Source organism: Schistocerca gregaria, chromosome 11 (assembly GCF_023897955.1).
Source record: "Schistocerca gregaria isolate iqSchGreg1 chromosome 11, iqSchGreg1.2, whole genome shotgun sequence".
NCBI classification, from domain to species: Eukaryota; Metazoa; Arthropoda; class Insecta; order Orthoptera; family Acrididae; genus Schistocerca; species Schistocerca gregaria.
The window spans coordinates 123,284,868-123,311,921 of record NC_064930.1 but is presented as its reverse complement, the minus strand read 5'-3'; the positions used below and the strand labels follow the sequence as shown (position 1 = coordinate 123,311,921).

Below are 27,054 nucleotides of genomic sequence, written 5' to 3'. Positions count from 1 at the left end.
ATATTGAAAATCCGGTGGACTGATAACGTAAGGAGTGACGAGGTTCTGTGCAGAATCGGAGAGGAAAGAAATAGGTGGAAAACAATGAGAAGGACAAAGGACAGGGTGACAGGACGTCTTTTAAGACATGAGGGAATGACTTCCACGGTACTAGAGGGTGCTCCTGAGGGCAAAAACTGTAGAGGAAGACAGAGATTGGAATACATCCAGCAAAGAACTTACGATGTAGGTTGCAAGTGCTGTGCTGAAATGAATAGCTTGACACAGGATAGAACTTCGGGGCAGGCTTCATCAAACCAGTACGAAAACTGAAACTGAAAAAAAAAAGAAAGTGTATACTGAGTGGTCCATTGACCGTGACCGGGCCAAATATCTCACGAAATAAGCGTCAAACGAAAAAACTACAAAGAACGAAGCTCGTCTAGCTTAAACCAGATGGCGCTATAGTTGGCCCGCTAGATGGTGCTGCCATAGGTCAAACGGATATCAACTGCGTTTTTTTTTTCAAAAGTAGAAACACCCATGTTTTATTGCATTTTCGTGTAGTACGTAAAGAAAAATGAATGTTTTAGTTGGACCACTTTTTTTCCTTTGTGATAGATGGCGATGTAATAGTCACAAATTTGTGTCTCACAATCTTAGACGAACAGGTAGGTTTTTTCAATGAAAATACAGAACATAGGTACGTTTCAACATTTTATTTCGGTTGTTCCCATGTGATACACGTAGCTTTGTGAAGTTATCATTTCTGAGAACGCGTTACAGCGTGATTACCTGTAAATACCACATGATTGCAATAAATGCTCAAAATGATGTCCGTCAACCTCAATGCATTTGGCAATACGTGTGACGACATTCCTCTCAACAGCGAGTAGTTCGCCTTCCCTAATGTTCGCACATGAATTGACAATACGCTGACGCGCGTTGTCAGGTGTTGTCGGTGGATCACGGTAGCAAAAATCCGTCCACTTTCCCCACAGAAGGAAATCCGGTGACGTCAGATCCGGTGAACGTGCGGGCCACGGTATGGTGCTTCGATGACCAATCCACCTGTCATAAAATATGCTATTCAATACCGCTTCAATCGTAGCGAGCTATGTACCGGACATCCACCATCTTGGACGTACATCGCCATTCTGTCACGCAGTGAAACATCTTTTAGTAACATCGGTGGAACATTACGCAGGAAATCAGCATGCATTGCACCATTTAGACCGCCGTCGATAAATGCCGCACCGTACATTAACCCGCCAAGGTCGCTGATGTTCCACTTGTCGCAGCCATCGTGGATTTTCTGTTGCCCAATAGTGCATATTATGCAGGTTTACGTTACCGCTGTCGGTGAATGATGCTTCGTCGCTAAATAGAACGCGTGCAAAAACTCTGTCATAGTTCCGTAATTTCTCTTGCGGCCAGTGGCAGAACTGTACACGACGTTCAAAGTCGTCGCCATGCAATTCGTGGTGCATAGAAATGTCGTACGGGTGCAATCGATGTTGATGTAGCATTCTCAATACCGACGTTTTTGAGATTCCCGATTCTCGGCAATTTTTCTGCTACTGATGTGCGGATTAACCACGACAGGAGCTAAAACAGCTACTTGGGCGTCATCATTTGTTGCATGTCGTGGTTGACGTTTCACACGTCGCTGAACCCTTCCTGTTTCCTTAAATAACGTAACTATCAGGCGAACGGTCCGTAAACTTGGATGATATCGTCCAGGATACCGAGCAGCATACATAGCACACGCCCGTTGGGCATTTTGATCACAATAGCCATACATCAACACGGTCCATTTTAACACGGGTAATGTATCACGAAGCAAATACCGTCCATACTGGCGGAATGTTACGTCATACCACGTACTTATACGAGGGCTATCCACAAAGTACATTACGTTTTGGAATTAAAAATAAATAATGTATTGGAATTTTTTTAATATATACCGATGATAGCCACACTTAAATACTACTTTTCTACATAGTTGCCATTTAAATTAAGGCACTTATCGTAGCGATGGACAAGCTTGGAAATTCATTCGTCGTAAAATTCGGCCGCCTGCACCTTCAACCACGTGGTTAATCAGTAACCCGGTAGAAATACGATTTTTGTGGATTTCCCGGAAAGAGGCACTACAATAAACTCTCAAAGGTATTGCCAAACAAGCGCAGGGGAAAGTTGGGCTCAAAATGGTTCAAATGGCTCTGAGCTCTATGGGACTTAACACCTTGGTCATCAGTCCCCTAGAACTTAGAACTACTTAAACCTAACTAACCTAACGACATCACACAACACCCAGTCATTACGAGGCAGAGAAAAAAGTTGGGCTCAAAGATCTCGCCGATTCTCGACAACGCCCGGGCCCACACGGCAAATGCCACTCGTGAAGTTCTCGAATCTTTTAAGTGGCACTTGTTTCCTCACATGCCGTACAGTCCCGACCTGGCACCGAGCGACTTCCACTTATTCCCATCAACGAAGAAGTGGTTGGCTGAGCAGCGTTTTGATGACGACGCACAGCTTCGAGAAGAGGCAACCACGTGGTTGAAGGCGCAGGCGGCCGAGTTTTACGACGAAGGAATTTCCGAGCTCGTCCATCGCTACGATAAGTGCCTTAATTTAAATGGCAACTATGTAGAAAAGTAGTAGTTAAGTGTGGCTTTCATCTGTATATATTTAAAAAAATTCCAATACTTTATTTATTTTTAATTCCAAAACGTAATGTACTTTGTGGATAGCCCTCGTACGTTTGTGACCATTACAGCGCCATCTATCACAAAGCGGAAAAACTGGTCCAACTAAAACATTAATATTTCTTTACGTACTACAACAATATGTATTAAAAATGGAGGTTCCTATTTTTTTAAAAAATGCAGTGGTATCCATTTAACCTATGGCAGCGCCATCTAGCGAGCCAACCATAGCGCCATCTGGTTTCCCCTTTGAAGCTAGACAAGCTTAGTTTTTTCTTTTGACGCTTATTTCGTGAGATATTTGGCACGCTCAGTATCAATGGACCATCCTGTATAGTGTTCTGGGTCGTGCGAACTGGCTTTGACGGAAGGTTCCGCCTGCGGCCGGTGCTTTAGAAGTCTCCAGTAGTTCGTGCCGGAGCTCTACACGGTGAGGACCGAGCGCCAGTGCTGGAGACTTGACGTGTATTGCGTGAGTGTGTGTGGGGGGGGGGGGGGGGGCGGGGGGGGGGAGAGGGGGGGGGGGGAAGCTGGCAAGTGTGCGGGAGATATATGTGGGCGCTGTCGGCGAGGCAGTTTACGCTTCGTATCGCTGCCAAGCCAGCCGTATAGGGCGGACAGAAGCCGCCTTGTGTGTCGCCGTAGTAGCGTACAGCGCCCACGCACGCACTTACACACACACACACACACACACACACACACACTTACCGTAAGGATGACGCCTATACAGTGAGGCGGCTAGTGACATACAGGGAGTATAAATTTTAAGTTGACAAACCTGAATTACTCGAAAAATACTTTCTTGCCGTGAACATATACTGTGTCACGGGGCGATCACTCTGTTTCTTAAAATAATTGAAAAGCCACGGTTTCAGCACTTCAGATCCGATGGTGGCACCTTCAGAGTGCTGAAACCGGTCATCTAGTAAACGATACTGAAGCGATCGTGACTTTTCAATTATTTTAAAAAAACTCGAAAAATAAACTTCACACGAAAAAAATGTGTAGAATCGAAAGTTGATTATTTTCGAGGGGGCATATGCTGGTGCTAAAATCAGACTACATAGATAATATTGTGGAGAAGGCGAGCCAAAGGTTGCCTTTCATTGGCAGGACACTTAGAAGATGCAACAAGTCCACTAAAGAGACAGCTTACACTACACTCGTTCGTCCTCTGTTAGAATATTGCTTCGCGGTGTGAGATCCTTAGCAGGTGGGATTGACGGAGGACATCGAAAGGCTGCAAAAAAGGGCAGCTCGTTTTGTATTATCACGTAACAGGAGAGAGAGTGTGGCAGATATGGTACGCGAGTTGGGATGGAACTCATTAAAGCAAAGACGTTTTTCGTCGCGGCGAGATCTGTTTACGAAATTTCGGTCACCAACTTTCTCTTCCGAATGCGAAAATATTTTGTTGAGCCCAACCTACGTAGGTAGGAACGATCATCAAATTAAAATAAGAGAAATCAGAGCTCGAACAGAAAGGTTTAGGTGTTCGTTTTTCCCGCTCGCTGTTCGGGAGTGGAATAGTAGAGAGATAGTATGATTGTGGTTCGATGAACCTTCTCCAAAGGCCTTAAATATGAATTGCAGAGTAATCATGTAGATGTAGATGTAGGCAGTCACCCGAGCCCCCTGGGGTTGGGGCGGGAAGCAAATTTCAAATTTCAAATGGGAACCACCATTTGTTATTGCAGAATTATATTCTACATAAAGTACTACGTACATTTTGTCTTAAATATTTGTTTTGATTCTTGGTAGTTGGCTCTGTAATTCAAGAAAATCCATGTTCTCATTTTTGCATGGAAAATGGTTACGGAGTCAGTTAGTATTTTAGTTAATGAGCTCACTCGTTAGTATGTAGGATGTTTGTGTACTTAGTTAGCTAGTTGTTTGATAATTAAAACTTGTGTGGCCTCATGACCAGGAAACAAACAAAACTTATCCGAACCTGCGGAACAAATTAATACACTCCTGGAAATTGAAATAAGAACACCGTGAATTCATTGTCCCAGGAAGGGGAAACTTTATTGACACATTCCTGGGGTCAGATACATCATATGATCACACTGACAGAACCACAGGCACATAGACACAGGCAACAGAGCATGCACAATGTCGGCACTAGTACAGTGTATATCCACCTTTCGCAGCAATGCAGGCTGCTATTCTCCCATGGAGACGATCGTAGAGATGATGGATGTATTCCTGTGGAACGGCTTGCCATGCCATTTCCACTTGGCGCCTCAGTTGGACAAGCGTTCGTGCTGGACGTGCAGACCGCGTGAGACGACGCTTCATCCAGTCCCAAACATGCTCAATGGGGGTCAGATCCGGAGATCTTGCTGGCCAGGGTAGATGACTTACGCCTTCTAGAGCACGTTGGGTGGCACGGGATACATGCGGACGTGCATTGTCCTGTTGGAACAGCAAGTTCCCTTGCCGGTCTACGAATGGTAGAACGATGGGTTCGGTGACGGTTTGGATGTACCGTGCACTATTCAGTGTCCCCTTGACGATCACCAGAGGTGTACGGCCAGTGTAGGAGATCGCTCCCCACACCATGATGCCGGGTGTTGGCCCTGTGTGCCTCGGTCGTATGCAGTCCTGATTGTGGCGCTCACCTGCACGGCGCCAAACACGCATACGACCATCATTGACACCAAGGCAGAAGCGACTCTCATCGCTGAAGACGACACGTCTCCATTCGTCCTTCCATTCACGCCTGTCGTGACACCACTGGAGGTGGGCTGCACGATGTTGGGGCGTGAGCGGAAGACGGCCTAACGGTATGCGGGACCGTAGCCCAGCTTCATAGAGACGGTTGCGAATGGTCCTCGCCGATACGCCAGGAGCAACAGTGTCCCTAATTTGCTGGGAAGTGGCGGTGCGGTCTCCTACGGCACTGCGTAGGATCCTACGGTCTTGGCGTGCATCCGTGCGTCGCTGCGGTCCGGTCCCAGGTCGACGGGCACGTGCACCTACCGCCGACCACTGGCGACAACATCGATGTACTGTGGAGACCTCACGCCCCACGTGTTGAGCAATTCGGCGGTACGTCCAACCGGCCTCCCGCATGCCCACTATACGCCCTCGCTCAAAGTCCGTCAACTGCACATACGGTTCACGTCCACGCTGTCGCGGCATGCTACCAGTGTTAAAGACTGCGATGGAGCTCCGTATGCCACGGCAAACTGGCTGACACTGACGGCGGCGGTGCACAAATGCTGCGCAGCTAGCGCCATTCGACGGCCAACACCGCGGTTCCTGGTGTGTCCGCTGTGCCGTGCGTGTGATCATTGCTTGTACAGCCCTCTCGCAATGTCCGGAGCAAGTATGGTGGGTCTGACACACCGGTGTCAATGTGTTCCTTTTTCCATTTCCAGGAGTGTATTTCGGTCAGCATTTGTAAAACTTATTCCTCTCTCTCAAATCCCTCCCTATGGGGAGAGAGGGAGAGTTTGTTTTAGCAAATCAAAATTTACGAAGTAAATTACTATTTTTTATTCATCGCAACCATTTTTCACTCAAAAATGACAACATCGATTTTCTTGAATTACAGCGCCAGCTACCAACAATCAAAACAAATGTTTGAGACAAAATGTACGTAGTTTTTTTATGTGGAACCTGATTCTGCATTAAAAAATGGGGTTCCCACTTGAAATTTTAAAATTGCCTCGCACCCCACCCACAGGGGGCTGGCGGGTGGGTTAATTTTAGCACCGAGAGATGTCCCCCTCGAAAATAATCAACTTTGGATTCTATACATTATTTCGTGTGAAGCTTATTTTTGGAGTTATTCTGGTTTGTCAACTTAAAATTTATACCCTCTATACTGTTTCTTAACTATTGTGTAACAGCCTTATTCCATGAGCATTCGATGAGTGGAAATGTCAATCCTTGTTTAAGGGCCAAGAATCATATATGTCAGGAGGGTCAAAAGGCAATGTATCCCTTGTTGTACAGGTTGTTCGTAAAGATGCAGTGTAGTCACAACATATGATGTGAACGACGCCCGAGAGCGGTTATACAAAGCTCAGCTCCGTTAATTTTCGTTATTTCTTCTGGTTTCCGTTGTTCCTTAGTTGGTTCAAAATTCGTGGAGGTATCTTTCGTCAATATGTAAAATGTAAGTGTTGTAACAAATGTCGGTGAACGAACCCGGGCACTTGGCCGGGTGGGACACGGAGAGTAATGAATGCGTATCCAGGACAACACACTTGGGCTGGAAATCGTAACAGCGAACGATAATCTCACCCCAGGAAATTTGTGCTCCAAAAATTGATTCTAATTAGAAAAATAAGAGAAAAAAATGGTTCAAATGGCTCTGAGCACTTTGGGACCTAACATCTGAGGTCAGCAGTCCTCTAGAACTTAGAACTACTTAAACCTAACCTAAGAACATCGCACACATGCATGCCCGAGGCAGGATTCGAACATGCGACCGTAGCGGTCGCGCGGTTCCGGACTGAAGCGCCTAGAACCGCTCGGCCACTGAAAAGGAAGAGAAAAACACTGCAAAATGTAACATAGTAACGTATTGTAAGAACCACATAATGCACGAGCAATGTTATTGAACTACAATAAGTAATCGTAAATTAGTTACAAACTACATCATGCACACACTGTATTCAACGTGTAAACATCGATACATATATTCGTATTTAGGTTATGACTTGGTCGATATGCCTGCCATCATCGACCATGAAGTGCCGCAGACGAATAGTGAAATCCTGCATGACCCGCTGATGTGTCGGAACATCGATGACCTCCTGAATGGCTGGTTTTACCTCAGCAATGGTTTTAGGACTATTGCTATTTCTCGCGATGTGGATTCTCAGTCCACCGAGTGCACCAGTTTTGCTCATTAACAAACCTCATGGAAAAGAAAGTGGGATTCGTCGCTGAACCAAACCAAATCCACACACTGATTCCCATCGCGCTCCGCATCCAACAGTGCAGTTTGAACGTCCTAACGCAAACCGTTCGCAAGTTAAGACGATTTTATTTCATATCCTTCAATAATTGTCACGCTGCACTTTTATTATATGTGTAAAAATACACATGTATTACAGATCACTGAAGATGCTTCACAGCTAAAATAAGCGAAACGTGTACGGCAATGGACAAATTGCCTTCCTATAAATGCGTAGGCTTCCGCGGCCGGAGTCAGTCGACATAAAAATTTTCTAGGTAGGGTACCGTATCATAATGTATAAAACTTACGCTGCTGAACCATTAGACCCTCAAGAAGGTCGCTACAACCTTGGCCGAAACGGTTCTTCTCCACCAGCAGTAGTTTTATACATTGTAAGTAGGCTGTTTAGGTTTTCTTATTGGTAACGCCACGTAGCGCTCTGTATGGAAATCGCTGGCTGTGCTGTGTGCAGTCTGTGGCTGGTTTGCATTGTTGTCTGCCATTGTAGTGTTGGGCAGCGGCAGTTGGATGTGAACAGCGCGTAGCGTTGCGCAGTTGGAGGTGAGCCGCCAGCAGTGGTGGACGTGGGGAGAGAGATGGCGGAGTTTTGAAATTTGTAAGAATGGATGTTATGAACCGCTACATATGTTATGACTTTTGATGATATTAAGGTAAATACATTGTCTGTTCTCTATTAAAATCTTTCATTTGCTAACTATCCCTATCAGTAGTTAGTGCCTTCCGTAGTTTGAATCTTTTATTTAGCTGGCAGAAGTGGCGCTCGCCACCAACTGGCGCCAACCTTGTGTGAATGCTCTGAAAAGCCAATCATTTGCATATCACAGCATCTTCTCCCTGTCGGTTAAATTTCGCGTCTGTAGCACGTCTTCTTCGTGGTGTAGCAATTTTAACGTCCGGTAGTGTACTTGCATGCAATTGGTGCCATAAGACTCACGCCTGCTTGTGACAAGCTGTAGGTTGGAAATCTGGGCACACACACGTGGCTAGCCACTAGAGGTCGCTGATGACGCATACACAAGGGGCCATTATCCTGTATCGAATCGTCGTTAATTGTCAACTTCGTCACGCTGTCCTCTCCGACAGCTTCTCCGTTTCCCACTGAAAGAGCCGGAGTTTCTCGTAAGCACCAGGTCAGCGGCTCACGGCTCATCCGTTCCTGCGTCAGAATTGGTAGAAAAATGAGCGGGCGTTTCTGATGGAGTGACACATCATCACGATACGGCCCGGCAGCATGCCGCTAGCGTGACGTCAGCGGCTGGCTGGGAAACTAGATCCGCGTCTCTCTCACATTCCACCCACTCGTAAATGCGATATACTTATATTAGCCTGCTTGATATTCAAAACATTATTGAGGCCGCTCGAAATAACAAAATTCTGAGGACGTTCAGGAAATAGATTATTGCAGTCTCGGTACAGAAAAGAGCGCAGGATTGTCGGCCACATTCTAAAGTAACAGTCGCGGAACTCCGTCTCATTTTTGTTACTCACTGCGACGGCACCGCGCCAAGCGACCAGCAGCTGATACTTCTGAATACGAAATCGGATGAGTGCCGATACTATTGTTTGTACGGATCTGTAACATAGTTAGCCGGCTTCTGTGACCGGGCGGTTCTAGGCGGTCCGGCCGGAACCGCGCTGCTGCTGCGGTCGCTGGTTCGAATCCTGCCTCGGGCATGGATATGAGTGATGTCCTTAGGTTAGTTAGGTTTAAGTAATTCTAAGTCTAGGGGACTGATGATCTCAGGTGTTAAGTCCCATAGTGCTCAGAGCCATTTGAACGGGTTTTTATTATTATTATTATTATTTTTTCTTCCACTGAGATTTCCAGACTGACCCAGTCTGCTATTAGTGCTCCCCTACTGACAACACGGTAGTCGCTGCCTCCATTTAAGGCCTGGTGGGATACCTTCGATCAGATAGCGTAAAGCATTAATAAAGTATTAATCGAACAGAAAGTGCTGACCCGCAGGAGAAAACAAAGTTTTATACGGAGACAATTACGCTCGAGAAGTAGACAAAGAATTGTGGTAGTATTCTCCGTTATTCGTTATTTCAGATAAAAATAGTAATACTAAATTCTAATTTGTATTCGCAGAGAGGAGTAATCTCTTCACCCGTAAGTGAAGTTGGATAATTATCTACACATAAAAATTATTCGAATAATCCCCATCTCTGATCTGCACCTATTTCTTTGGTTGGCTGGTTTATTTGGTGGAAAATGGTTCAAATGGCTCTGAGCACTATGGGACTCAACTGCTGTGGTCATCAGTCCCCTAGAACTTAGAACTACTTAAACCTACCTAACCTAAGGTCATCACACACGTCGATGCCCAAGGCAGGAATCGAACTTGCGACCGTAGCAGTCACACGGTTCCGGACTGCGCGCCTAGAACCGCGAGACCACCGCGGCCGGCATTTGGTGGATATCATCGGTCTCACCGGATTATGGAACGGCGGGGAAGGAAGCCCGCCATGCCCTTCTATAGGAACCATCGCCACATTTGCCTGAAGCGATTTAGGGAAATGACGGAAAACCTGTATCAGGACGGCCGGACGCGGGTTTGAACCGTCGTCTTCCCGAATGTGAGTCCAGTGTACTGACCATTGCACCAGCTTATTTACATCTACATCTACATTCAAATGCCTGGCAGAGGGTTCATTGAACCACCTTCACAATTCTCTATTATTCCAATCTCGTATAGCACACGGAAAGAATGAACATCTCTGTCTTTCCGTACGAGCTCTGATTTCCCTTATTTTATCGTGGTGATCGTTCGTCCCTATGTGGGTCGGTATCAACAAAATATTTTCGCATTCGGAGGAGAAAGTTGGTGACTGGAATTTCGCGAGAAGATTCCGTCGCAACGAAAAACGCCTTTCTTTTAATGATTTCCAGGACAAGCCCTGTATCATTTCTGTGACACTCTCTCCCATATTGCGCGATAGAATAAACGTGCTGCCCTTCTTTGAACTTTTACGATGTACTCCGTCAGTCCTATCTGGTAAGGATCCCACACCCCGCAGCAGTATTCTAAAAAGAGGACGGACAAGCGTAGTGTAGGCAGTCTCCTTAGTAGGTCTGTTACATTTTATAAGTGTCCTGCCAATAAAACGTAGTCTTTGGTTACCGTTCCCCACAACATTTTCTGTGTGTTCCTTCCAATTTAAGTTGTTCGAAATTGTAATACCTACGTATTTAGTTGAATTTACGGTTTTTAGATTAGACTGATTTATGGTGTAACCGAAGTTTAACGCGTTCCTTTTAGCACTCATATGGATCATCTCACACTTTTCGTTATTTAGGGTCAACTGCCACCTTTCGCACCATTCCGATATTTCTTCTAAATCGTTTTGCAATTTATTTTGATTTTCTGATGACTTTAATAGACGATAAACGACAGCGCCATCTGCAAACAGCCGAAGACGGCTGCTCAGATTGTCTCCCAAATTGTTTATATAGATAAGGAACAGCAAAGGGCCTACAACACTACCTCGGGGAACGCCAGAAATCACTTCTGTTTTACTCGATGACTTTCCGTCAATTACTACGAACTGTGACCTCCCTGACAGGAAATCACAAATCCAGTCACATAACTGAGACGATATTCCATAAGCACGCAATTTCACTACGAGCCGCTTGTGTGGTACAGTGTCAAAAGTCTTCCGGAAATCGAAAAATACGGACTCGATCTGAAATCCCTTGTCAGTAGCTCAATAAAGAGCTAGTTGTGTTTCACAGGAACGATGTTTTCTAAACCCATGCTGACTGTGTGTTAATACACCGTTTTATTCGAGGTAACTGAGAATGTTCGAACACAATATACGTTCTAAAATCATGCTACATATCGACGTTAACGATATGGGCCTGTAACTAAGTGGATTACTACTGCTACCTTTCTTGAATATTGGTGTGAGCTGTGCAACTTTCCAGTCATTGGGTATGGATCTTTCGTCGAGCGAACGGTTGTTACGATTGTTAAGTATGAAGCTAATGCATCAGCATAGTCCGAAAGGAACCTAATTGGTATACAGTCTGTACCAGGAGACTTGCTTTTATTAAGTGATTTAAGTTGCTTCACTACTCCTAGGATATTTACTTCTGCGTTACTCATGTTGGCAGCTGTTCTCGATTCGAATTCAGGAATATTTACTTCGTCTTCTTTTGTATTGGCAATTCGTAAGTCTGTGTTTATTAACTCTGCTTTAGCAGCACTGTCTTCGATAGTATCTCCATTCCTATCGCGTAGAGAAGGCATTGACTGTTTCATGCGACCTCGCTCCATTCTACGTCTTAAAGCGTGTTTAGAAGGGCCATATTTTACCGCAATATGTGGCGATGTTGACTGGAATACTCTCTATCAATTTCTGAAGGTGGCAGGGGTAAAATACAGGGAGCGAAAGGCTATTTACAATTTGTACAGAAACCAGATGGCAGTCATAAGAGTCGAGGGGTATGAAAGGGAAGCACTGGTTGGGAAAGGAGTGAGACAGGGTTGTAGCCTCTCCCCGATGTTATTCAATCTGTATATTGAGCAAGCAGTAAAGGAAACAAAAGAAAAATTTGGAGTAGGTATTAAAATTCATGGAGAACTAGAAACTTTGAGGTTCGCCGATGACATTGTAATTCTGTCAGAGACGGCAAAGGACTTGGAAGAGCAGTTGAACGGAATGGACAGTGTCTTGAAAGGAGGATATAAGATGAACATCAACAAAAGCAAAACGAGGATAATGGAATGCAGTCAAATTAAATCGGGTGATGCTGAGGGAATTAAATTCGGAAACGAGACACTTAAAGTAGAAAGGAGTTTTGCTATTTAGGAAGTAAAATAACTGATGATGGTCGAAGTAGAGAGGATATAAAATGTAGACTGGCAATGGCAAGGAAAGCGTTTCTGAAGAAGAGAAAGTTGTTAACATCGAATATAGATTTCTGTATCAGGAAGTCGTTTCTGAAAGTATTTGTTTGGAGTGTAGCCATGTATGGAAGTGAAACATGGACGATAAATAGTTTGGACAAGAAGAGAATAGAAGCTTTCGAAATGTGGTGCTACAGAAGAATGCTGAAGATAAGGTGGATAGATCACGTAACTAATGAAGAGGTATTGAATAGGATTGGGGAGAAGAGAACTTTGTGGCACAACCTGACTAGAAGAAGGGATCGGTTGGTAGGACATGTTTTGAGGCATCAAGGAATCACAAATTTAGCATTGGAGGGCAGCGTGGAGGGTAAAAATCGTAGAGGGAGACCAAGAGATGAATACACTAAGCAGATTCAGAAGGATGTAGGTTGCAGTAGGTACTGGGAGATGAAGAAGCTTGCACAGGATAGAGTAGCATGGAGAGTTGCATCAAACCAGTCTCAGGGCTGAAGACCACAACAACAACAATGTGGCGGCAGTAACGATGATCTAAATATTGCGGCAGTGTAGCCACAATGCTGTGCCTAGACCAGGCAACACTCCTCATGTGTCAGGATGCTTCAGGCACTGTTGTCGGCGTATTGCCGCGGTGTCGCCGGTGTTTCCACCGCGGACGGAGAGTATTTCGTGTGGCCGGGCCATATCTGCCTCTATGACTGATTACCTCAGATGTTAAGTCCCATAGTGTTCAGAGCCATTTAAACCATTTGTAACATAGTTTTCACAATAGATAGCGTATGGAATGACATAAAAATCAACAATAACTACAAAATGACACTGCAGTTGTCATTATTTAGTTTCTTAAGCTCCCTGGGAGGTATGGAACTGTAGATTACAGGACTGTATCTTTGCGGCTCTCTTGTAACGTACACTAACTGATCAAAAGTATCCTGAAACCTGGCTGAAAATGACTTACAAGTTCGTGGCACCCTCCTTCGGTAATGCTGCAATTCAATACGGTGTAGGCCCACCCTTAGCTTTGATGGCAGCTTCCACTCTGGCTCGCAGGCTGTCAGTCAGGTGCTGGAAGGTTTCTTGCAGAATGGCAGCCCATTCTTCACGGAGTGCTGCACTGAGGAGAGGTATCGATGTCGGTCGGTGAGGCCTGGCACGAAGTCGGCGTTCCAAAACGTCCCACAGGTCTGTAGGATTCAGGTCAGGACTCTGTGCAGGCCAGTCCAGGGATGTTATTGTCGTGTAACCACTCCGCCACAGGCAGGTGAACATATTTGGCGGGAGACACTGCTTTCTAGACATCTTTGTGTGTTTACTGTACCCTCAGAACTTAAAGAGAGAGACGTGACAGGAGTGGCAGCCGTACGAGAGACATTGACCAACACACCCATGCTAAGCTATATCGTATTTTCACTGTGGTTTCAGTTGCGGTTTTTATACTTTCCGAACAGCCCTTGTACCTTAGTGATAGACTAGGTGGAGAACCCGGACATAAAAAGCTATGTAGTTCAAAGGCTTCTATTCGTCACTGGTCTGGTGTGACTGTGGAAGACAGCAAAATGAAAGTTGAAGTTTTAAATTTCGCGCTTAAGAAAATCATTCATGCAAAGGATCATACAGACATAGCGTTGTGTGAGGACACAGAAATGAGTTGCCCTGGCGCTGAAAAGAAACTGAAAAAGATAGAATCAAGTCCCCAGATGGAAACCCACTACGGTTTTGTATTTTCTGTTTGCGTCATTGGCTCCTTACTTAGCTTACATTTATCGCGAACCTCTCCCTCAGTGCAAAAGCTCCAGGAGACTGGAAAAATGTGCAGGCTACTGCTGTATAAGGGTAAAATAACGATCCCGCAGAATTACGGACCAAAATTGTGAATTCAGTTAGCTACAGAATTGAGCATATTCTAAATTCGATCTCGAAAAATTTCCTCGAGACAGGAAGCATCGCTCGTGCTAAACTCAGCTTGCCCTCTTCTCACACAATAACCTGCGAATCACGGATACAGGTTCAAAAATGGTTCAAATGGCTCTGAGCACTATGGGACTTAACTTCTAAGGTCATCAGTCCCCTAGAACTTAGAACTACTTAAACCTAAATAACCTGAGGACATCACACACATCCATTCCCGAGGCAGGATTCGAACCTGCGACCGTAGCGGTCGTGCGGTTCCAGACTGTAGCGCCTAGAACCGCTCGGCCACACCGGCCCGCTACGGATACAGGTCGACAGGTACATTCCATAGTCCGCAGCTCGTGGTCGTGCGGTAGCGTTCTCGCTTCCCACGCCCGGGTTCCCGGGTTCGACTCCCGGCGGGGTCAGGGATTTTCTCTGCCTCGTGATGACTGGGTGTTGTGTGACGTCCTAAGGTTAGTTAGGTTTAAGTAGTTCTAAGCTCTAGGGGACTGATGACCATAGATGTTAAGTCCCATAGTGCTCAGAGCCATTTGATTGGTACATTCCATACTCCTAGATTTCCCGAACGCATTTGACACAGTGCCCCACTGCAAACTGTGAACGAAGCCGAGCGTACGGAATAGGGTACTAGATATGGCAGTGAAGATAGGACTTCATAAATAGTAATGAGAAGTAGCAGAAATGATAACAGCGAGAATCATAACATCAGGATTGATGGTCACGAAGTAGATGAAGTTTGGGGAATTTTTGCTAAATAGGCAGTAAAATAACCAATGACGGACGGAGCAAGGAGGACATCAGAAGCAGACTCGCTATGGCAAAAAGGGCATTCCTGGCCAAGAGAAGTCTACTAGTATCATAGATAGACCTTAATTTCAGGAAGAAATTTCTGAAAATGTACGTCTGGAGTACAGCATTGTATGGTAGTGAAACATGGACTGTGGGAAAACGGGAACAGGAGCGAATCGAAGCAGTTGAGATGTGGTGCTACAGACGCATGTTGAAAATTAGGTGGACTCATAAGGTAAGGAATGAGGAGGTTCTGCGCAAAATTGGAGAGGAAAGGAATATGTGGAAAACACTGATAAGGAGAAAGGATAGGGTGATAGGTCATGTGTTAAGACATCAGGGAATGACTTCCATGGTAGTAGAGGGAGCTGTGGAAGGCAGAAACTGTAGACACTGTAGGGAACGGCAGGGACTAGAATGCAACCGGCAAATAATTGAGGATGTAGACTGTAAGTGCTACTCTGAGATGAAAAGATTGGCACAGGAGAGAGATTCGTAGCGGGTCGCATCAACGCCGTCGGAAGACTGACTACTAAGAGACAAAGCTGTGTCCTAGGGACGTGTGATAGGGCCGCTGCTGTTCTCTGTATACGTAAATGATTTGCGGGCACGTTGGGCAGCAATCTGAGGCTGTTTGCTGATGACGTAGTTCTGTAGGAAAGTGAATTTAGCAGGAGTCTGGTAGAATTTCTGTTTGCTGTGTGATGAATGGCACCTCGCTTTAAATGTAAGTTAATGCACAGAAGTAAGAAAAAGAATCCTGTAAGGGGTTTCAACAAACTGCTTTCCAGGAGGCTTTTAGCATTGTATCACACAAGCGGCTTGTACTGGAACTGCGTGCTTATGGAATATCGTGTCAGCTGTGTGACTGGACCCGTAATTTCCTGTCAGAGAGGTCACAGTTCCCCAAGGAAGTATTATAGGCCTTCTGCTGTTCCGTATTTATACATATAAACGATTTAGGAGACAATTTGAGCAGCCATCCAGGCTTACCGCCTGGCGACAATGAATATCAACATGATCAGTTCTCCTGTCAAGATCCAACTTTTGAAAGGAACCATACGAGCCATGGGGGTTGACTTTGCTTTACTACAAGAAGCGAAAACGACGGCACTCCCGCACTTTTACGGGTACACCACACATGTGACGCCCGGTAGCCCTGCAGATTCCGGAGTGGCAATATTAGTGCGTGAAGGTATTGAAGTTACCGACGTCACGTTTCTTCCCTCCGCTCGAGGAATAGCATTTACGGCACTCAACACCCGATTCATTAATGTTTACGCGCCGTCGGGTACCACAAGACGTCACGACCGCGCCAGATTCTACTCCACAGATGTCGCTCCCCTTTTCCTAGGACGATACGACCACAGCGTCTTCGCCGGCGATTTTAATTGCGTACTTCACCCCAAGGACCAAATCCCACATTACACGCCTTGTCCGGAACTGGGTGCGACGATCCAAGAACTTCACTTGTGCGACACGTGGGAAAAAGTCCACGGTAACCACTCTGGCCACACTCATCTTACCAGTCATTCGGCCAGCCGACTCTACCGCATATATGTGTCACAAGATCTCACACAAGGTGTGGTGGACGCCGAACTATCGCCTCAAACCTATTCTGATCACAGTGCCTATATCTGCATTATACACCTACGCCCCCAACAAGTCTGGCGCAGCAACGGCTTTTGGAAGCTCAACATAACTCATCTCCAGGACCTGGATTGCCGTCGGCAAGTTGCAGCAACGTGGACTGACTGTGAACGCCGCCACCCTCGATACGCCTCGACCCTGGAGTGGTGGCTCCTCTGAGCCAAACCAGCAATCCGTAGGACACTTATGCAATATGGCAAGGACGTGACTGCGTGGCATCGACAGACCCTCGATTTTTACTACGCGGCACTCAGGGACCTCGACGCCTTACCCCCTTCCCCGGAGAGAGAACATGACCAAAGCAGAATCAATGCTCACATACTATCATTGACGAAGCGCCGACTAGAAGGTGCAGTCGTCCGCTCGCGACGGTACGACCGGACGTTTGCAGAGGAACCCACTATGCACCACGTTGTGGCGGATAAGCGTCGACAACGCCACCACTTAATCACACAACTCAGGACACACGACGGTCGCTTATGTACGACCCAAGCAACCATAGTAAAGGCGGTGGAGGATCATTTTCGTCATCTTTACAAGGAAAGAATCGTCGATGACGAGGCCACTACTGAAGTGTTACAGCAGGTAACACGTACTATCGACGAGGCTACCGTGAATGCACTAACAGAGGAAATCTCACTCGAAGAAGTCGAAGACGCCGTGGACAAAGGTGCGGCCAATAAGTCTCCTGGACCTGATGGATTGCCCATCGAATTCTACCGGACTTTCCGTGACATCATGATGCCTCGCTGGGTTATAATGTTCCGCGAACTTATGTCTCCAGACTGTGTTGTGCCGCCAGCGTTTGTAGGTCTTCTCATACCGGTACACAAGCCAGGTGGAGGGCTATCGATTAACGACTATCGGCCGCTTACAATGCTGAACGCCGATTACAAGATTTTCACCAGGATTATGGCGAGCCGTATTAAGACGACTTTGCCGATGATCCTCGCTCCAGAACAGACGTCGCAGGGGGGAGAAGCCAACATACACATGGCCACCGGTGACTGCAGGGACTTAATAGCAATCGCTTCTGCGTGCCGTCTGAGAGCGGCGATCGTCTCCGTAGATTTCAACCGCGCCTTTGATAGAGTGCACCACAACTTCCTCCTACGAGTGATGGACTGTAAGGGATTTCCCCCGGGCCTCATCGACACCCTACGGCGTCTTTGGACCGCAGCCAGCTCACACGTCCTGGTCAATGGAAGGACGGTAGGACCAGTACCCATTAAGAGGTCTCTACGACAGGGTTGTCCCCTTTCTACCTACCTTTATGCCATCGCACTCGAGCCACTCCTAGGGGGCCTTAACCACCGCCTATCTGGCATCACGTTGCGGGACGTCACCTTTCGCTATAGGACATACGCTGACGACCTGCTACTGCTGGTTCGTTCCAATGACGAAGTTCAAAGCGTACTAACCTGGATTGAGCGATACGGACAGGCCGCCGGCAGTCTTCTGAACATCAACAAGTCGGCGGCGTTGGATATTGGGCGAGGTCTCGGACCGGAAGCCCTCGCTCCCCTCCCACCAGTTTCTGATCTGCGATATTTGGGAATCACGTTCAAGAAAGATGTACGTAAAACAGCTGCAGCAAACTACCGACGGTTATTACAGATCATACGCGCAATGGTGCGACAGAACCTGCTCCGGGACTTGAACCAGCTACAACGTGTTGAATACCTGAACCTCTACGTGGCATCAAAACTCAGCCACGTGGCACAAGTCCTCCCACTACCGCTGCAGATAGGTCGCCGGCTTCAAGCGGCCTTCAGTTACTACGTTTCCGCAGGTCATATCTTTAAAGTACGATACGATACTCTAACCCTCAAAGTGCACAAAGGAGGGCTGGGATTGGTCAACGTCAGGGCGAGAGCAGCTGCCCTTTACATGAGCAACATGAGGAAACGATGGAAAAGTCAATATACCTCTCTCACGGGTCGTTTACTACAGGTTCTGATGCCAGTCTCTAACGTCCCGCCGGTGTCGGTTGCGCACGTCGCACCACAGCTCTCCCATGTGTCGACCTTCAGTCTTGATTACAGCTATGTCAGCTCGAACCTCTCCGCCACGCGTCCACCAAAGGCGAAAGATTTTTATACCAACCTTCTGCGTGCTGTTCCCCATAACGTGGTGGAAAACAAGTACCCTACGGTTCACTGGCCAAGAGTGTGGAAAACGATACACCACAACTTTCTGTCCTCCACGGTGCGTTCGAAGTGGTATCAGATCGCCAACAAAAAATATGCCACACTACAGCGACTTCACACTATTGGACTGGCAGACTCCCCTTATTGCCCAGATTGTCACATTTTGGATACTGATGAACATCGTTTTACTTGCGCATCATCGTCCGGAGTTTGGCGACTAACACAGAAGATATTGGCTTGTTACCTCCGGGTCACACCTGATATGATTGACCCTCAGACCCTACTCTGTCCCGATGGAACTTACTTTCCGGCTGCAAAATATCATGCGCTTACATGGTTCAAAGGACTTACCGTCGCCTACATGTTTCGCGACGGAGAGAAAGAGCAGCTTGATTACTGGTGGTTCCTGCAAAATGCTCACAATGCCCTCGAACGCACACCGAAATACCGTACGCTCTTCGCAAATTATTTACGCAGCGTTTTCGTTAACCCCCCACTAAGCTGGGGAGTGCCGAGCTGCGGTTAATGTTCTGTGCCGCATCACACAAACGGCTGAACGTTCTGCCTTGTCAGCCATGAGCGAAGGTAGAGACAAGCTGCTGCAAGGATGCTGTTTTCCTTGAGGCACTAGCGAAGCTGAATGCCTCCGTTGCAGATGCCCTTCAAAGGCGCAATTGGAGATATCAGATAACGATGACGAGGCTCCAAGTGGAACCAGTTACATTATTGAAGAACCTTTTAGTTGGAATTACATCAGTGATTTATGTTTTTATTTCTGGATTACTCTTTTATGCCACCTTTATTGTTGTAACACTTACTTGTAACACTTAGTTACTAGAATTCACATGTAACAAAAAAAAGTGGCAAAGGATAGCCCTAACCTTGATTTCCCATATTTCCCCTGATATATAGGCAGCTCTCTGGGGTGGGTTTACTCAGGAGCCAACGCCTGAAGTGGATCAGATTTTTTGTTATAGGATAAAAAGTGGCGGTGGCACTTAGGGGTTTTTTTAGTTCCATTTTCCTAAGGGGCTTTTAAGGGAAATTACTTTATAGAAAAAAAATATATAAAGTAAAAAAAAAGTGGTAAGGGGGTCTGGAACGTTCCAGCACCTCGGCTGGGGCTATTCGCCCCAGCCGGGCCGGGGTTCAATCCCCGGCCGGCGCTGGAATTTTCAGACTTCCGAACACTAGCCTCCACCTCTGCCTTGGCATGTGGCGCATGTCAGGCACCCCCGTGGGGTCCGTGCTTCGGATCCCACGTGGAGCTCACTCCCTCACTACAAAATATACCTCATTATGCTGCTGCAATCACTTATTTTAAATTTTAATACGCACACTTTCTTCACCAGACCACATCTGCATATATTTTCCAGGTACTTTCTACATAAGACATTTCACTGTCACAAGAAACCGCATAGTATCATGAACATTTGTAGGATTGCAACAATGAAATAAAATCCTCACAAAAAAAAAAAGTGGTCAGCGCGAGAGAATGTCAATCCTGAGGCGCCGAGTTCGATTCCCGGCGGGGTCGGAGATTTTTTCCGCTCAGGGACTGGCTGTTGTGTTGTCCTAATCATCATCATTACATCCCCATCGCCGAAGTGGCGTTTAGTCGAAAGACTTGCACCAGGCGAACGATCTACCCGACGGGAGGCCCTAGTTACACGACGTTTCCATTTCTTACATCAGAAATAAAGTGCAAAAATTCAGAAAAGATATCTGTGTGGTGTGAAAATTGGCAATTGACCCTAAATAATAAAAATTGTGGGGCCAACCACATGAGTGGTAGAAGGAATCCGTTAAACGTCGGTTACACAATGAATCAATCAAATTTAAATGCCGTAAATTTAACCTAGGGATTACAATTACGAACAACTTAAATTGGAAAAATGGCTCTGAGAACTATGTGACTTAACTTCTGAGGTCATCAGTCCCCTAGAACTTAGAACTAATTAAACCTAACTAACCTAAGGACATCCATGCCCGAAACAGGATTCGAACCTGCGACCGTAGCGGTCGCTCGGCTCCAGACTATAGCGCCTAGAACCGCACGGCCACTCCAGCCGGCTTAAATTGGAAACAAGTTTTGTGGAGAAGGCGTACCAAAGACTGCGATTCACTCGCAGACCATATAGAAGATGCAACAAATCCCCTAAAGAAACTGTCTGTGCTACGCTTGTCCGTCCGCTGCTGTAGTATAGCTACACGGTATGGGATCCACATGAGACATGAGTGACGGAGGACATCAAAGAAGGTCAACTCGTTTTGTGTAATATGAAATAGTGGAGACAGTGTCACGAATATGATGCGCAAGTTGGGTTGGCATCATTAAAACAAAGGCCTTTTTCGTTGTGGGGATAGCTTGTCACGAAATTTCAATCACTAACTTTCTCCTCCGAATGTGAAAATATTCTCTTTATGCACACCTACACACCATAATGAAATAAGAGAAATAGGACCTCGCGCGGGAAGATTTAAGTGTTCGTGTTCGATCGTCCCCCCGCCTGAATTGCGGAGTAGTCATGTAGACGTAGAAGCAAGTGTTGAAATTGCCTTTATTTCTCTGAGTCATGCTGACACTTCTTTGCAGCAGGTCCTAAAACCTACTGGGAACATGGAGAAACGAAAAGAAGTGGCACGCTAAAAACATGTGGCATACGCCACAATCAGGCACAGGATGTTTAGTTAATTCTCAGAGCTAAATAAAAAGTTAGAGGTGGCATATAGGCTGCGTAAGGACAACACAGAAGTTGTCCGCCAGAATCGAGACGACTTAAGCTTTAGTGTTTCTCTCGTTCCGTATATGCTCGCCAGATCAGGGAAACACCATTGCGAGTGAGTGTGTGTGAGTGTGTGTGTGTGTGTGTGTGTGTGTGTGTGTGTGTGTGTGGTCACGTGGGTGTGTGGGAGTGTCCCGTTCCCAGACAGCCCGAGGCGGAACTCTTTCATGTCGGTAGTCTTTCTACGTCTTCTGCCCCCTGTTCCGTCTCTGCGTGCTCAAATTTCCTCTCCTCCCGTTTCCCTGCTGTGTCTTCTGTAGAACTGACTTCCTTCACGACGGTCTACGCTCGCACCGTGCAACCTCCCTTCTGCTCCCACCTCTCTCTCTCTCCCTCTCTCTCTCTCACACACATGCACGCAAACACACACACACACACACACACACACACACACACACACACAGATAGAGAGAGAGAGAAGCACATACAGTCTCTCCCAGCACGGGTTAATCCTCGGCTTTTGAATGGCATTTTTGACGAAACTCCACGTTACAATGTCATAACTCGAAACTGATGAGGCACTATCTGATCAACAGTTTCCGGACAGCGCTACGTAATGCGAAATTGGCCACCAGATGTCACTAGAGGCGGAGCCGCCAGTGAAAAAGGAGGCTGTGTTGTCAGCAGATAAGCGGCGACAGGATGGGTTGGACAGGAGAACGTTGACTTTTTGAATCTGAATTTGATTTATTGTTCATTTATAGACCTGTTGCCTTACATTTTATAGCAGGTCGTTCATTTTACAGTTTATCTTGTAGATTACTAAACGTTCTCCATATTACAAACAGCAATTACTGTTGTCAACAATTACAATGGAAGTAATGGCACATTAAAAGTATATTAGAAATTTAAAGAAAAGCACAAAACATCTTCAAATTTTAGGAAGATATGATAATAGATCAAGACTTGGACAGAAAGAGAGACAGAGAAATGTTACCCTATCTGAACCAGCCTGATCAGAAAGCCACGGAACTAGTTTGAATCTTGCAGTCCCGGTTCACTGCAGTTCAATTTCCACATTAATATTTCTAAACACTGTTTACAAAAATGGTTCAAATGGCTCTAAGCCCTACGGGACTTAACATCTGAGGTCATCAGTCCCCTAGACTTACAACCACCTAATCCTAACCAACCCAAGGGCATCACACACATCCACACCCGAGGGAGGATTCGAACCTGCTACCGTAGCAGCAGCGCGGCTCCGGACTGAAGCTCCTAGAACCGCTCGGTCATAGCGGCCGGCCACCATTTACAGAAACACTATAACTGTTACGTGCCTTGTGGAAAGCGCAATGGTGTGTGAGTGTTAGCTATGTTATTTCTTGGGATCATCAATTAAACTTTGTTCCCATATTATATGTCTTGAATTTTACCTCTTACATTGCTTCTGTACTAACTGTTCAGTTACTAGTGTTACATACCAACAGCGGTAAGCGATATAATGAGCAGGGGTGGATATGTCTGATGTTTATAGTTACGCTAGAATAGATTTACAGCGTTGAATGCATTCACTGTTTATTCTGATACAGTTTAATTATTCTAGGTGTCTTGTATGGTAGTGTGCGGTGGGTGTTGGTGAAAGTGTGCGCTGGTTGAGTGTGTCGATACTGTTGTCTGTTGTAATCTCCCCCTCCTTCCTAATTCCAGGATCGAAATTTACAATAAACTTTCTACTTTACTTAGCTTTTCGTGTAGCGTTGGTTGCATTTCTTCTTGTCTAGGAGTCTGAGCCGGCCGGTGTGACCGAGCGGTTCTAGGCGCTTCGTTCTGAAACCGCGCTGCTGCTATGGTCGCAGGTTCGAATCCTGCCTCGGGCATGGATATGTGTGGTGTCCTTGGGTTAGTTAGGTTTAAGTAGTCCTAAGTATAGGGGACTGATGACCTCAGACGTTAAGTCCCGTAGTGCTCAGAGCCATCTGAATCATTTTTTTAGGGGTTTGTTTCTTGACGCTTAGATTCTCACGTTTTAGGTCTTCGTGGTTGAACTGATCTAAATAAATTTGAAGATTGTGGTTGCAGAATTTTTGTTGTTACTTTAATATATATTCTATATTATAGTTTACCATATGGTCTTTTGAATTTTCACATTAACAAAGCCGAAATTACATTGTTCGTCCAAAATACAAAAATACATCCGATCACATCAGAGGCATGCTCACTACTCTTTCACTCAGCGGAAATAGTAATATTACAAAGGGTTTACAATTTTTCTTGATAAATGAATTTATATTAGGTTCGATCATTATTTCACAAATCACTCCAGAAATAAACTTAATAAACAGTACGAGACTGCGTAATTAATAATACAAATTCTAAGCGTGCCAGATAATTCGTAATTTGACGTGTTTCTGAAAAAACGATCTTAACTGTACATTCAGAGCTAGTACAAAACGATTGTAACATCAAAAATAAAGTAATTCCTTTTCCTGAACTTTTGCTTGAAATGTAAGATATAGTCCCCAGCATGAGATTTTCACTCAGTAGCGGAGTGTGCGCTTGTATGAAACTTCCTGGCAGATTAAAACTGTGTGCCGGACCGAGACTCGAACTCGGGACCTTTGCCTTTCGCGGGCAAGTGCTCCATCATCTGAGCTACCTGTTTTTTTGTTTTTTTTGTTTTTTTTAGTTCTTACGATTACCACTTTTTTATTACCACTTTTTTTTGAAAACAAATACTAAAACTATACTAGTTGCCTTCCAGTAAACAAAAATTTTAGTCTCCTTCGTGTATTGATGGCGAAGAAGCAATCTTTTGAAACAAAAAAAAGTTTGTCAAAATCAAATTTCTTTTCTCTTTAAGAAGAAATTATGAGGAATAAATAAGGAAAAGTTTTCTTTCCCATATAAACTCGTCGTGCGACTTGCAGTTAAAGACCAGTCCTTACAGGAGCGCCTGAAGTGTCTCCGCCTACAGCAGGCCAGCTCGTCCAAGCGTGTCTTCTCATGGCGTAGGCGTGGGTTCTGGGTAGCAGATCTATTCAGTTCGGTTCGGTTAGTACAGTTTGCAGCTTCTCAGGGCTTGGACGTTCCAGCTACGAGGTGGGTCATCGAAGGTGCTCCGTAAGAAACTGGAAAAATATTGCTCATAGCGCGGGTGTCGTATGAGGACACAATGTCGCTCATTGAGATAAGTCCAATACCCAAGCGTAGACTTGTCGCCAGAAGTAAAAAGATAGCGGATCGTGTGGCCACGGGTCCAATTCACAGAGTGAGTTTTGGCGGAGGTGTAGAAAGTCTTATCGGGGTACAAAAGCATGTGGACGTCGATCTGAGCCGGTGTCTAGCGAGTAAGAAACGCCAAAGTTCGCCGCGCAAGTGTCCAGACGTTGAACGCTGTGCCACAGTGGAACCGGTGGACGTCCGTGTCATCCACTCCACAGTGGGTGCGGAGGGATCAATCGGCGAGATGGATGCGGTGCAGACGATCCCGGTTAACTTGTTTGCTATTCACGGTGATGTACGACGCTGATTGAACGTCTGATTCGGGAAAACGCGCGTAGATCGCCTTCCGCATGTGTCGCCACACGTACTGTGGATACTTACGTTCGATGGGGTTGGACGGGCGGCACTGTTGTTAACAGTCCGCTTCCCGCGCCCGGATACCCGGATTCGATTCACGGCGGGGTCAGGGATTTTCTCTGCCTCGTGATGGCTGGGTGTTGTGTGCTGTCCTTAGGTTAGATAGGTTTAGGTAGTTCTAAGTTCTAGGGGACTGATGACCACAGATGTTAAGTCCCACAGTGATCAGAGCCATTTGAACCAGTGTTGTAACAATTCGGAGACTGGTTTGGTGAGGTACAAACGTGTCAGTGGTAAGGACCGGTAGATATAACTGAACTCTAGGAAAAAATTGTTGGATGTAATGAAAGGGGGTTGGAATGGTCGATACTAGTAGTGGAGCGGACATGGAGGCTGGCGCAAAGTTGTGAAGCAGGAGGCTAGTAAGGCTCTGCGGGCGAGTGCTCTACCATCTGAGCTACCCGAGCGCGGCTCACGCCCCCTCCTCACAGCTTTACTTCTGCCAGGACCCCGCCTCCTACTTTCCAAACTTTACAGAAGCTCTCCTGCTCTGTAGACGCTACTAAAACACCACAAAAAATTAATAATTGAAACTAATTATCTGTTCCTATGTACTTAATTTTTCTGTTCACAGTAGATGTCCTCGCAGAAGATTAAATGTAACTAGATAACGTAAAGTTGCAATAGTTGATAAAGTAATTATTGCAGTGTCTCATAAGGAACCACGCTTCGCTGAAAGTTATACAGTAATTGTAACAAATGTTTCTGTTTTCTTCTGTTTCAGAACGGTCCGGCGTATTCGCATTGCAGCTAGCTCCATCTGGTTGCGGACATCCAAAGCGCTTTCCAATCGTACTTACGTGATATCACATTTATTAGAGGCTATATACATATACATAAATATATTTTTACACAACATTTATTTTTATAAGAAATAATTTGGAAGAATGTCATCTGTAGGGACATTTTGCCATAGTATTCATGAGAGAACAGTACTTATAATCAAGGTTTCTGTACTTAATTTCTTGTGTCGTATACGGAGCTGAGCAACAATTTCTTGTAACGCTCTTAGTGTTACGTAGAGAGTAATATACGAGAGAATTCCATGTAGCGAGTAAGACATGACTTCTGAACTTGTGATCTATTATTTCTTCTGTAATTTTGTAGACCGTCAGCTGTGTCTGACAATAAAATGTGACCGATTAGTGTAGCCCTTTCTTGAATTTTTCTTCCAATTGCCTTTCTTCCTCTTCTGTTCGTCTACATAGAGTACCTGATCAAAAGAATCCAGACATCTATTAAAAAAAAGACAAATAGCATTTGAACATGTCTTGGAGGCCCAACGGCACCGACCGGCCGCCATGCCATCCTGAGCCCTTAGATGACACTGAGGGACGTGTGGCCAACACACCACTCTCCCAGCTGTTGTCACTCTACGTGACAGGAACCGCTACTTCTCAGTCAAGTAGCTCCTCAGTTTGCCTCACAAGGGCTGAGTGCACCCCGCTTACTGATAGTACTCAGCAGACTCGATGGTCACCCATCCAAGTGCCAGCCCAGCCCGACAGTGAGTAACTTCGGTGATTTGACGGGAACCAGTGTTACCACTGCGGCAAGCCCGTTGGCGCAGACACCTATTAGTGGACAATAATATAGGCTGTGTCGGCATTTCGCCTTTATGATGGCTTCAACTATGCTGGGGACACTTTCAGTAAATGTCTGTGGAGGAATGGCAAC

At 45.8% G+C, this 27,054-nt stretch overlaps 1 protein-coding gene across 1 annotated transcript in view; it reads left to right on the top strand.

The window, feature by feature from the left end:
• LOC126295058 (homeobox protein B-H1-like) overlaps positions 1–26,527 on the top strand; it is a 159,848-nt gene extending 133,321 nt beyond the window's left edge. Inside the window, exon 8 of the mRNA XM_049987305.1 lies at positions 26,102–26,527. The gene's annotated coding sequence lies outside the window, so the exon portion shown is untranslated. The remainder of the gene's footprint in view (positions 1–26,101) is intronic.
• The last annotated feature ends 527 nt before the right edge of the window (positions 26,528–27,054 follow it).